The sequence below is a fragment of the Trachypithecus francoisi genome, unplaced genomic scaffold (assembly GCF_009764315.1).
Source record: "Trachypithecus francoisi isolate TF-2019V2 unplaced genomic scaffold, Tfra_2.0 Lachesis_group6, whole genome shotgun sequence".
Classification (NCBI taxonomy): Eukaryota; Metazoa; Chordata; class Mammalia; order Primates; family Cercopithecidae; genus Trachypithecus; species Trachypithecus francoisi.
In genome coordinates, this window is record NW_022681471.1 from 86,493,146 (window position 1) to 86,506,862 (window position 13,717).

The 13,717-nt window shown below is 45.7% G+C and overlaps 1 pseudogene across 1 annotated transcript; it reads right to left on the bottom strand.

Annotated features, from left to right (window-relative positions):
- Nucleotides 1–600: 600 nt before the first annotated feature.
- On the bottom strand, nt 601–1,339 carry LOC117078383 (annotated as a pseudogene). The gene has a single exon (XR_004434986.1). The product of XR_004434986.1 is annotated as a 60S ribosomal protein L10a-like (transcript).
- Nucleotides 1,340–13,717: the final 12,378 nt, after the last annotated feature.

Sequence of the window (13,717 nt, forward strand, 5' to 3'; positions counted from 1 at the left end):
ACTTACAATCACCATGGAAGGTGAAGGGGAAGCAGGCACGTCTTACCTGTCCTGGAGCAGGAGGAAGAGAGTGAAGTGGGGAGGTGCCACACACTTTTAAACAACCAGATGTCATATGTCATGAGAAGTCACTATCGTGAGAACAGCAAGGGAGAAATCTGCCCCCATGATCCAATCACCTACCAGGTCACTCCTCCAACATTGGGGATTGCAATTCTGTATGAGAGTTGAGCAGAGACACAAGTCCAAACCATTATCAACTATTTTCCAGCACTCCGACACAGTTAGCTCTAACAATTCTGCTTGCTTTTTGATGATTCTGTTAAGGAGCCAGAGCCTGGAGCTTCTTAGTCTTTCATTTTGGTGGCATCACTCCTCTTTTTTTGTTTTTGTTTTTGTTTTTTGTTGTTGATGTTTTTTGTTTGTTTGTTTGTTTGTTTGAGACAGAGTCTCACTCTGTTGTCCAGGCTGGAGTGCAGTGGCACAATCTTGGCTAACTGCAAGCTCCGCCTCCTGGGTTCATGCCATTCTGCCTCAGCCTCCCAAGTAGCTGGGACTACAGGTGTGTGCCACCACACCCAGCTAATTTTTTCTTTTTTCTTTTTTTTTTTTTTTTTGGTAATAGAATTTATTCAAATGTGCCTTAATATAGGCGCTGGGGCTTGCCCATGGTGCTCTTGATATATAAGGCCCGGACATTCTGCCGGTTTTTCTTGAGCAATGACACCAAGAAGTTGACAGCCAGGTGAATGTTATACACAAGCTCATCATCTGTCATCTTCACGTGACCAACAGCTACAGCCAGACATAACACCTTCTTCATTTGGAACTTGATTGTGGACTTCACCTCATCCACTTGGCCACCATGTTTTTGTTGTGTGTGAGCAGGGAAGGGAACTTTCCTGCCTTATTTAGTCCTGGGCCAAGGATTCGTGGAATCTGCTTGATCAGAGACTCTGAGGCCAAAAACGCATCATACTTCTTGGCCAGTTTCTTGACCAGTTTTTTATTCTTGTTGAGTTTTTTCAGCGCCTCGATGTCCATGTGGGGGATATCCACGGCCTTAGCCTCGTCACAGTGCTGCTGGTCCCCCAGGACACACACAGAGAACTTAGGGCGGGGAGTGGACTTAAGCCTGACGGTGCCCGAGAAGCGCTTGTCCTTCTGGGGATCATAGTTCTTCAAGCTGATCTGCAACTCCACCGTCTCCAGGAACTTGCGGCGCTTGCGCTGGTTCCCGTGCAGGACTTCCCGCACCGCCTCGTACAGGGTGTCGCGAGAGACTTTGCTGCTCATGGCTTCTCACGGCCGCTCTAACCGGAACAGAGCGTATTTTTTATTTTGGAGACAGAGTCTTGCTCTGTCACCCAGGCTGGAGTGCAATGGCATGATCTCGGCTCACCGCAACCTCTGCCTCCCGGGTTCAAGCGATTCTCCTGCCTCAGCCTCCTGAGTAGCTAGGACTACAGGCACGCGTCACCACACCCAGCTAATTTTTGTATTTTTAGTAGAGACAGGGTTTTACCATCTTGGCCAGGCTAGTCTCAAACTCCTGACCTTGTGATCCACCTGCCTCAGCCTCCCAAAATGCTGGGATTACAGGTGTGAGCCACCATGCCCGGCCTAATTTTTTGTATTTTTAGTAGAGACAGGTTTCACCATGTTGGCCAGGATGATCTCAATCTCGATCTCATGACCCGCCCGCCTTGGCCTCCCAAAGTGCTGGGATTACAGGTGTGAGCCACTGTGCCTAGCTGACATCACTCCTCTTGTGTCTTATGGGTTTTTTTTTTCCCCCACACACAACATGGATTTTTATCTTTTTTTTTAGATATAGGATCTCACTATGTTGCCCAGCCTGGTCTCAAACTCCTGGGCTCAAGGGATCTTCCCTGCCTTAGCCTCTCAAGTGGCTGGAATTATAGGCCTGAGCCACTCCACTATGCCTAGCCCGCTTTATCTTTTCTTGGCTTATCAGCCATAACTCTTGGATTTTTGGTTTGAGTTTCTTTTTTAATTTTTAGAGATGGGGTTTTACTCTGTTGCCTAGGCTGGAGTCCAGTGGTGCAACCACGGCTCACTGAAGCCTTGGCTTCCTGGGCTCAAGCAATCTTCCCAGTTCAGTCCCCCAAGTAGCTAGGACTACAGGCGTGTGCCACCATGCCCAGCTATTTTTTATTTATTTTGATTTTTTGTAGAGATGGGGTCTTGCTATGTTGCCAGGGCTGGTCTCAAACTTCTGGGCTCAAGTGAGCCTCCTGCCTCAGCCTCCCAAAGTGCTGGGATTACAGGCATGAGCCACTATGCCCAGCCACTGTTGGTTTTATTTTACTGATTGCTTTAGGGTTTATAGTATTCACCTTTAACTTATCATAGCCTACCTTCAAGTGATATATACCACTTTGCATACAATATAAGATGTTTAGTGTACTTCCATTTCTTCTTGCTCAGCCTTTATGCTGTTGTATCATGCATTTTACTTTTACATATGTTATAAACCCCAAAACACACTGTTATTTTTATTGGAACAATCAATTATCTTTGCGTGTGTGTGTGTGTGTGTGTGTGTGTGTGAGACAGAGTCTCACTCTGTTGTCCAGGCTGGAGTGCAGTGGCAAAATCATAGCTCCCTACAGCCTTGAACTCCTGGGCTCAAGCACTCTTTCCATCTTACCCCCCAAAGCACTGGGATTCTATACACATGAAATACAATTTTTTGGCCGTGTGCAGTGGCTCACACCTGTAATCACAGCACTTTGGGAGACTGAGGTGGGCAGATCACCTGAGGTCAGGAGTTTGAGACCAGCCTGACCAACGTAGAGAAACCCCATCGCTACTAAAAATACAAAATTAGCCAGGTGTGGTGGCGCATGCCTGTAATCTCAGCTACTTGAGAGGCTGAGGCAGGAGAATCGCTTGAACCTGGGAGGCGGAGGTTGTGGTGAGCCGAGATTGTGCCACTGCACTCCGGCCTGGTGACAGAGTGAGACTCCGTCTCAAAAAATATATATATACAACTTTTTATAGAGAGCGGGGTCTCTGCAAAAAGCTACTGTGTCCTGACTCACCTTAGTTTTTGAAAGATATTTTCATGAGTATAGAATTGTAGGTTGACAGTTTTTTTTTTTTTTTTTTTTTTTTTTTGAGACGGAGTCTGGCTCTGTCGCCCAGGCTGGAGTGCGGTGGCGGGATCTCAGCTCACTGCAAGCTCCGCCTCCCAGGTTTACGCCATTCTCCTGCCTCCGCCTCCCAAGTAGCTGGGACTACAGGCGCCCGCCTCGTCGCCTGGCTAGTTTTTTTGTATTTTTAGTAGAGACAGGGTTTCACCATATTAGCCAGGATGGTCTCGATCTCCTGACCTTGTGATCCGCCCGTCTCGGCCTCCCAAAGTGCTGGGATTACAGGCTTGAGCCACCGCGCCCGGCCTGGTTTGACAGTTTTTTAAAATTTTTTTAGTACTTTGAAGATTTTTTTTTTTTTTTTTTTTTTTTTTGAGATGGAGTCTTGCTGTCTCACCCAGGCTGGAGAGCTGTGGCGTGATCTTGGCTCACTGCAGCCTCTGCCTCCGGGTTCAAGCAATTCTCCTGTCTCAGCCTCCTGAGTAGCTGGGACTACAGGTGTGTGCCACCATACCCGGCTGATTTTTGTATTTTTAGTAGGGACGGGGTTTCACCATGTTGGCCAAGCTGGTCTCAAACGTCTGACCTCAGGTGATCCACCTGCCTCGGCCTCCCAAAGTGCTGGGATTACAGGCGTGAACCGCCACGCCCGGCCACTTCCCAGTCTTCTTGTTTGCATTGTTTCGAGTGAGAAATCTGATGTCTTCCTTCTCTTTGTTCCTATGTACATAACATGTCCCATTTTTCCCACTGGCTGTATTTAAGATTTTCTCTTCAGCACTGGTTTTGAGCAACAATTATGGTATGCCTTGGTGTAATTTTCTTCATGTGTTTGGGGTCCTTTGAGCCTCCCGGATCTGTAGGTTTTGGTGTTCATCAAATTGGAAAAATTTTGTCTGGTATTTCTAAAAAAAACATTTTTTTTTCTGAAGTTCTCCTCTATTTTCCTTCGTGGATACAAATTACTCATAAGTTAGGCTGCTTGAAGTCCCATGGCTCATTGATACTCTTTTCATTTGGAGTTTTTTTTCCTCTGTGTTTTGTTTTCAATTGTTTTTATTGCTATACTTTCAAGTTAACTAATATTTCCTTCTGCGATGTCTAATGTGCTATTAATTCCATTCAATGTATTTTTTATATCCTCAATGTCTCTATTTAACTTTTTTAACATATGGCATACTCTGAACTGTTTTTCCTCAGAACACTTCTGATACTAAATGTGGTGGTTTTTTCCATACCAACAACCAGTTCGCCAACTCTCCAGATGCCAACTGGGTGTCCAACAATTCAATTCAATTCTAACACTAACTACCTGGCATTGGTGTCAGACCCCACAAGTTAAGGGCTTGGTCCCACATAACTGCCTCCACTTGAGACACCAATTGAAACCCCAGGCCTCCCATACTTCTGATTGATCGGCTATAAATCAGGGGTTCCCACAACCCCTTCCTCAGGTTGAATAATTGTTAGAATGGCTCACAGAACTCAGGAAGGCACTTTTTACTATGACTGGTTTATTATAAAGGATACAACTCAGGGACTGCTAAATGGAAGAGATGTATAGGAGATATGGAAGGGGCACCCTCCCAGCATGTTGATGTGTTTACCAACCCAGAAACCCTCCAACCCTTCATTCAGGAGTTTTTATGGACTTTTCATCATGTAGGCATGATTGATGAAGCCATTGGCTGGAGATGGATGATTACCTCAGTCTCCAGACCCTCTCCCCTCCCTAGAGGTCCAGGGTGGGGCTGGCAAACAGCCCTCATTTGAAGCCATCTAGGGGCCCTCCAAGAGTCACCTCATTGGCATAAACTCAGGGATGATCATAAACTCAGGGATGATTGAAAGAGGCATGTTATGAACAACAAGATGATCCTGTCACGTCATCATTCAGGAAATTATAAGAGTTTTAAGAGCTCTGTCTCAGGAACCAGGAACAAAGACCAAATGTATACTTACTCTTTTTTTTGAGATGGAGTCTCTGTCACCCAGACTGGAGTGCAGTGGCGCGATATAGGCTCACTACAAGCTCCGCCTCCCAGGTTCACGCCATTCTCCTGCCTTAGTCCCCCGAGTAGCTGGGACTACAGGCACCCGCCACTATGCCCACCTAATTTTTTGTATTTTTAGTAGAGACGGGGTTTCACCACGTTAGCCAGAATGGTCTCGATCTCCTGACTGCCTCAGCCTCTCAAAGTGCTGGGATTACAGACGTGAGCCACCGCACCGGCCTACTTACTCTTTTATCACAATATCACACATAAAGTTATAATAATAGTTGTGTTAATGTCCTTCACTGCTAATTCTAACATCCTTGTCAGTTCTGAGCCTGTTTTGATTGATTGATTATTCTCCTCATTATGGGTACTTTTTCCCTTCAAAGGCATTCCTGGGAATCTTGCTTGGATCTCAGACATTGTGCATTTTACCTTATCGGTTGCTGGATATTTTTGTATCCTAAAAGTATCCTGGAGCTTTTGTTCTGGGATGCATTTCATTGTTTCTTTCTTTCTTTCTTGACTGTTGTGAATAGTGCTGCAGTAAGCATGGGAGTGCAGGTATCTCTTCAACATGATTTCATATCCTTTGGATATATACCCAGTAGTGGTTTGGTTTGCTGGATCATATGGTGGTTCTACTGTTAAATTTTTGAGGAACCTCCTACACTTTTCCATAATGTCTATACTAATTTACATTCCAACCAACAGCCTGCAAGGGTTCCCTTAAATGCCATATCCTCACCAACACTTGTTATATTTTGCCTTTCTGATAATAGTCATTCCACCAGTAATATCTCATTGTGATTTTGATTTGTATTTCACTGATGATTAGTGATGTTGAACATTTTTCTCATATACCTGTTGGCCATTCATATGTCTTCTTTTGAGAAATGTCTATTCAGTTTTTTTGCCCTTCTTTTTTTCTTTTCTTTTTTTTGAGACGGAGTCTCACTCTGTCGCCCAGGCTGGAGTGTAGTGGCACAATCGCGGCTCACTGCAACCTCTGTCTCCTGGGTTCAAGTGATCCTCCTGCCTCAACCTCTGTAGTAGCTGGTACTACAAGGGTGCACCACCATGCATGGCTAATTTTTTTGTTTTGTTTTGTTTTGTTTTTTGTTTTTGCTTTTTTGAGACAGAATCTTGCTCTGTTGCCCAGGCTGGAGTGCAGTGGCACAATCTCAGCTCACCGCAACCTCCGCTTCCTGGGTTCACGCCATTCTCCTGCCTCAGCCTCCCGAGTAGCTGGGACTATAGGTGCTCACCACTACACCCAACTAATTTTTTGTATTCTTTAGTAGAGACAGGGTTTCACTGTGTTAGCCAGGATGGTCTCAATCTCCTGACCTCGTAATCTGCCCGCCTTGGCCTCCTAAAGTGCTGGGATTACAGACGTGAGCCACTGCGCCTGGCCAATTTTTGTATTTTTAATAGAGATGGGGTTTCACCCTGTTGGCCAGGCTGATCTCGAACTCCTGACCTCAAGTGATCCACCCGCCTCAGCCTTTCAAAGTGCTGGATTATAGATGTGAGCCACCACGCCCGGCCAACCTTACTATTTTTGTGCAAGATTTCTTGGCTTTTAGGAGCCTCTCTCACTCTCTTCCCCCCTGCCCCTTTTTTCCTTTTTCCTTAAATCCAGGGACAGACTGGATATTCTGGGTCTTTTGTGATTCCATACAAATTTTAGGATTTTTTTTTTTATTTCTGTGAAGAATGTCTTTTTTTATTTATTTATTTATTTATTTTTTTTATTTTTTTTATTTTTATTTTTTTGAGACGGAGTCTCGCTCTGCCACCCAGGCTGGAGTGCAGTGGCCGGATCTCAGCTCACTGCAAGCTCCGCCTCCCGGGTTTACGCCATTCTCCTGCCTCAGCCTCCCGAGTAGCTGGGACTACAGGCGCCCGCCTCGTCGCCTGGCTAGTTTTTTGTATTTTTAAGTAGAGATGGGGTTTCACCGTGTTAGCCAGGATGGTCTCGATCTCCTGACCTCGTGATCCGCCCGTCTCGGCCTCCCAAAGTGCTGGGATTACAGGCTTGAGCCACCGCGCCCGGCCTATTTATTTATTTTTTGACACAGCATCTCACTCTGTCACCCAGGCTGGAGTGCAGTGGTGTGATCTTGGCTCACTGCAACCTCTGCCTCCCAGGTTGAAGCAATTCTTATGCCTCAGCCTCCCGAGTAACTGGGATTACAGGCACCTGCCACTATGCCTGGCTAATTTTTGTATTTTTAGTAGAGACGGGGTTTCACCAGGTTGGTCAAGCTGATTGCGAACTCTTGACCTCAAGTGATCCACCCGACTCAGCCTCCCAAAGTGCTAGGATCACAGGCGTGAGCCACTGCACCCGGCTGGTATTTTTTGTATTTTGAGACAGAGTCTCACTCTGTTGCCGAGGCTGGGGTGCAGTGGCATGATCACGCTTACTGCAGCTTTGATCTCCGGGCTCAAGTGATCTTCCTGCCACAGCCTCCCAGTATTTGGGACCACAGGTGTGCACCACCACACCTGGCTTTTTTTTTTTTTTTTTTTTTTTTTTGTAGAAACAAGGTCTTACTATATTGCCCCGGCCAGTCTCAAACTCCTGAGCTGAAGAGATCATCCCACCTCAGCCTCCCAAAGTGCTGGGATTACAGGCGTGAGCCACTGCACCCAGCCAAATTCTTTCTTCTGAGGAGGCAAGAATTGAGGTTGCTGCAGAGCTGGATGGATTTGCCACTGCTAACAGGCTTACATCATTTGTTTCCGCTGTCCTCCATTTTCTGATGTTATTGTTTTGAAAACCGTCACTGCACGTACTTTGTGTAAATCTATTGTTTCAAGCAGGTAGTAAGTCTTGTCCCTGTTACTCCATCTTGGCCAGAAGCAGAAGTGCTTTCCCACGACTTTTACAAATGTACTTTGCTCTTCTTCTTTTTCATTTCTGGAGATAGAGGCTTACTTAGCTCAGTAATTATTCAAACTTTTTGCCTCGATATGTTTCTAATCATAGATACTAAAAGACAGTAAAAAACTCCATACATACATGTATTACTTTTAACACTGTTGGATTTTTATAATTCTTTATATCCAAGAAAGGTAATCCATTTTGTGAAATGCTTACAGTATTTTTTGTGGTGCCAGCATAGGTCTCATCATTAAAAAAAGTTTTCTTAACAATCGGACAAAAATTAATATCAACATGGGTATCTATATGCTTTTAAAGTTTTTCTTACTGCACCTTTTAAAGTTGCACATTCTGGCCAGGCGCAGGCTCACACCTGTAATCCCAGCAATTTGGGAGGCCAAGATGGGTGGATTGCTTGAGGTCAGGAGTTTGAGACCAGCCTGGCCAGCATGGTGAAACCCCATCTCTACTAAAAATACAAAAATTAGCTGGGCGTGGTAGTGTGCTCCAGCTATTTGGGAGGCTGAGGCAGGAGAATTGCTTGAACCTGGGCGGCAGAAGTTGCTGTGAGCTGAGATTGCGCCACTGAACTTTACCCAGCTGGGCAACAAAGTAAGACTCCATCTCAAAAAAAAAAAAAAAGAAAGAAAGAAAAAAGAAGCTGGGTGCGGTGGCTCACACCTGTGATTCTAGCACTTTGGGAGGCTAAGGCAGGCGGATCACGAGGTCAGGAGTTTGAGACCAGCCTGGTTAATATGGTGAAACCCTGTCTCTACTAAAAATACAAAAATTAGCTGGGCATGGTGGTGTGCGCCTGTAGTCCCAGCTACTCGGGAGGCTGAGGCAGGAGGATCATTTGAACCCAGGAGGCGGGGGATGCAGTGGGACGAGATTGTGCCACTGCACTCCAACCTGGGCGATAGAGCAAGACTCCATCATTTTTTTTAAAAAAGTTGCACATTCTTTCAGTGTAATAAGGAGATAGGACAGAGAGAGAAATACAGAAATTAAAAAGAGAAGAAGGCAGATGAAAACAAGGAGAAGGGGGAATAGAAAATTAGGGAAAATGAGTAGCACATGGATGACCTTTACAGAAATGGCGTGTAACCCCTCACCATTTCTGAATCTTCAGTTAAAGTTTCCATAGAATGCAATGCATAGCTGGTCATGGTTCACACGCATTTGCCACCCACCCCACTGATCTGATCACTACCTGTGTTAGCCACTCTATAAAATGGTAAAAACAATATGTAACAACACCATAGAAGAAAACTTAAGTGTGGATATAGCTTTTTGGTATTGTTAAAAATGAACAGTGTCTGAAACCACGGTTCCAAGGGACCACCCAGGTTTTTCCCATTGCCATAGAAAATCTATGTCCTAACTTCTGAGCAGCTCTAGAATCTTGTTTCTTTTCATCCTAGAACCCAACAACATTTTGGTGTTGGTTTGCTATAGCACTACCTTGGCTGAGGGTATTTTTTGCTTCTCTTTTTCCCAGGCAGTAGGCTTCTCTGGCCTAGCTGGTAATGGGGCAGAGGTGGAGAGGATTCTTCTCTTTCCAAAAGGAAATTGTTCTGAAGGCAGCAGATTTTGTGTCCTCTTGGTAACACTACTGCCTCTTCCCCAGTTCCTGCCCCTGTCTCCAGATTTAAGCTCTCATCTTTTTTCTTTTCTTTCTTTCTTTCTTTCTTTCTTTCTTTCTTTCTTTTTTCTTTTTCTTTTTTTTTCTCTCTCTCTGTCTCTCCTTCCTTCCTTCTTTCCTTTCCTTTTCTTTTCTTTCTTTCTTTTTTTTTTTTGAAACAGGGTCTCGTTTTGTTGTGCAGATTGGAGTTCAGTGGCACGATCACAGCTCACTGCAACCTCTGCCTTCCAGGATCAGGTGATCCTCACATCTCAGCTTCCCAAGCAGCTGGATCTACGGGCGTGTGGCACCATGCCAGGCTAATTTTTATATTTTTTGTAGAGACAGGGTCTGCCATGTTGCCCAGGCTGGTCAAGAACTCCTAGACTCAAGCTCCTCCCACCTTGGTCTCCCAAAACGTTGGGATTACAAGCATAAGCTACCAAAATACTTTAATAATTATTAAAAACTGTGCACTGCTGACTGGGTGCAGTGGCTCACACCTGTAATCCCAATACTTTGGGAGGCCGAGGGAGCAGATCATGAGGTCAGGAGCTCTAGACCAGCCTGGCCAACATGGTGAAACCCCATCTCTACTAAAAATACAAAAATTAGCTGGGCATGGTGGAGCATGCCTGTAATCCCAGCTACTCAGGAGGCTGAGGTAAGAGGATTGCTTGAACCCAGAAGGCAGAGGTTGCAGTGAGCTGAGATCACGACACTACACTCCAGCCTGGGCAACAGAGCGAGACCCCATCTCAAAACAACAACAACAACAACAACAACAACAACTGTGCACTGCTCTAATGACATAAAAGCAATAATGTATACGGGACTTCAGAAATTACAAAGGGCGGCCAGACACGGTGACTCATGCCTGTAATCCCAGCACTTTGGGAGGCTGAGGTGGGCAGTTTGAGACCAGCCTGGCTAACATGGCAAAACCCTGCGTCTACTAAAAATACAAAAATTAGCTGGGTGTGGTGGCGGACGCCTGTAATCCCAGCTATTCGGGAGGCTGAGGCAGGAGATTGCTTGAACCTGAGAGGTGGAGGCTGCAGTGAGCTGAGATTGCACCACTGCATTCCAGCCTGGGCAACAAGAGTGAAACCCATCTAAAAGAAAAAAAAGAAAAGAAAAGGAAATTACAAAGGGCTTTCAGGTAGATTCTGTTTATCCCCTGTGATAATGCTCTGGGATGTGGTATGATCATTCTCATGTTACAGATGATGGAGCAGTCACTTGGGAGGTTGGGCATCTCGCCCAAGGTCATGTAGCATGTAAGGGGTATCTTTAGCTAGGTCTTCTCTCCAGCGCCACGCCCTTTCTACTGTGTCACTTCTAATGTACCTAAAAGCAATTTTATTGTTTACAGAAAAAGAAACTACTTTTCAGTTCTCCTAATGAATATGATTATATTGCTTAAAAACGTAAAAGGAAATGTGAGCCAGGCATGATGGCTCATGCCTGTAATCCCAGCACTTTGGGATGGGCAGGTGGATCCCTTGAGCCCAGGAGTTGGAGACCAGCCTCGGCAACATAGTGAGACCTCATCTTTACAAAAAAAAAAAAAATTACCAGCTGTGCTGAGGTGCATCTGTAGTCCCAGCTACTTGGGAGGCTGAGTCAGGAGGATTGCTTGAGCCCAGGAGATTCTAGACTGCCATAAGCCGAGATGGTGCCACTGCACGCCGTCCTGGGTGATAGAGTGAGACCCTGTCTCAAAAAATAAAAATAAATAATTTTTTTTTTTTTTAAACAGAGTCTCGCTCCGTCGCCCAGGCTGGAGTGCAGTGGCACGATCTTGGCTCACCTCAAGCTCCACCTCCCAGGTTCACACCATTCTCCTGCCTCAGCTTCCTGAGTAGCTGGGACTACAGGTGGCCACCACCATGCCCGGCTAATTTTTTGTATTTTAGTAGAGACGGGGTTTCACTGTGTTAGCCAGGATGGTCTTGATCTCCTAACCCCGTGATCTGCCCGCCTCGGCCTCCCAAAGTGCTAGAATTACAGGCGTGAGCCACCGTGCCCGGCCAATAAAAATTTTTTTTTTTTTAGAAAAGAATGTATTCCTATTATTCAAAGGGGTGAGCCATGTGAGTAGGGTCAACTCTTTAGAAACCAGTTAGTTATTGTAGATCAGCAGTCCCTAACCTTTTTGGCACCAGGGACCGGTTTCACGGAAGACGATTTTTCCACAGACTGGGGTTGGAGGGGGATGCTTTCAGGATGATTCAAGTCATCGCATGATTGTGCACTTTATTCCATTATTATTATTACATTGTAATATATAATGAATAATTATACAACCTCACTGTAATGTAGAATCAGTGGGAGCCGTGAGCCTGTTTTCCTGCAACTAGACAGTCCCATCTGGGGCTAATGGGAGACAGTGACAGATCATCAGGTATTAGATTCTCATAAGGAGAACCTGCAGAGTTCACAATAGGGTCCGAATTCCTATGAGAATCTACTGCTGCCACTGATCTGACAGGAGGCAAAGCTCAGGCGGTAACGCTAGCTCACCCAACACTCACCTCCTGCTGTCTGGCTGGTTCCTAACAGGTCATGGACTGGTACCCACCCACGGACCAGGGATGGGAACCCCTGCTCTAGATCTCTTATTCTTTAGCTTTACCTCTTTCTACCCTGCCATGGAGGGATTAATGACATCTTAGCTTATGAAGGGCATTCCATCACAGGATGGGCAAGGCAGCAGATGTTATGAATTTGCTGGGGTTGCTATTTTGTTGGTGGTTCTGGCATGAGGTTTGAAAGCAACCAGTTTAGGAAAGCTAACTGACTTTCTCTAGGATTTTTGTTTTCAAATTTCAGCTATTTGCAGTAGCTCTTTGTCTTAATCCAGAATGGAAAAACTGGAGGTTGTTATTATGTTGCTAGAGCAAAGAGAGAACATCACCTGCTTTGACTGCTACAATGTATTTCATCTATGTTTCCATTCCTACCTCCCATAACCACCAAGGCCACAGGACTGCCTCCCCATTTTTACAGGACATAGAAACCAAGAGCCCGCCGGGCGCGGTGGCTCAAGCCTGTAATCCCAGCACTTTGGGAGGCCGAGACGGGCGGATCACGAGGTCAGGAGATCGAGACCATCCTGGCGAACACAGTGAAACCCCGTCTCTACTAAAAATAAAAAAAAAAAAAAAAAAACTAGCCGGGCGAGGTGGCGGGTGCCTGTAGTCCCAGCTACTCGGGAGGCTGAGGCAGGAGAATGGCGTAAACCCGGGGGCGGAGCTTGCAGTGAGCTGAGATCCGGCCACTGCACTCCAGCCTGGGCGACAGAGCAAGACTCCGTCTCAACAAAAAAAAAAAAAAAGAAACACCAAGAGCCTCAGATTGTGCTGTTGTGAAATAGCCAGCGTTCAAGTGAACGCTGACAAGAAAATAGCTAAAAAGATTTTTTTTGTATTTGGAGAATGGGGTTTGTAATAATCATATTCCAAAGCTTACATCTCTTCTGATGTTAAAACAGCTGAAAGCTGCAACAGAGGCCGAGCACAGTGGCTCATGCCTGTAATCCCAGCACTTGGGAGGCCGAGGTGGGCGGATCACTTGAGGTCAGGAGTTTGAGACCAGCCTGGCCAACATGGCAAAACCCCATCTCTACTAAAAATACAAAAAATTAGCTGGGTATGGTGGCAGGCATCTGTACTCCCAGTTACTCGGGAGGCTGAGGCAGGAGAATGGCGTGAACCTGGGAGGCGGAGCTTGCAGTGAGCCAAGATTGCACCACTGCACTCCAGCCTGGGCGACAGAGCAAGACTCATCTCAAAAAAAAAAAAAAAAGAAAAGAAAAAGCTGCAACAGAAACTTGGAGATGATACAACAGAGAACTGCTCTCAGTAGCATCAGACCCCAGCAAGGAGGCTACTTTGATGGGATTTACTGAATTAAATAGATAACAAGGAAATGTATTCAGTGCATGTGTTACTTGTTGACGACATCTAAAGCCCTAATGGCAGCAAAGGGATCTAAGCATGCAAGGAGAGAGTGCACTGAGTCCACAGCTGCTATGTTCTCCAGGGAGTTTGTTTGTTTGTTTGTTTGTTTGAGACAGAGT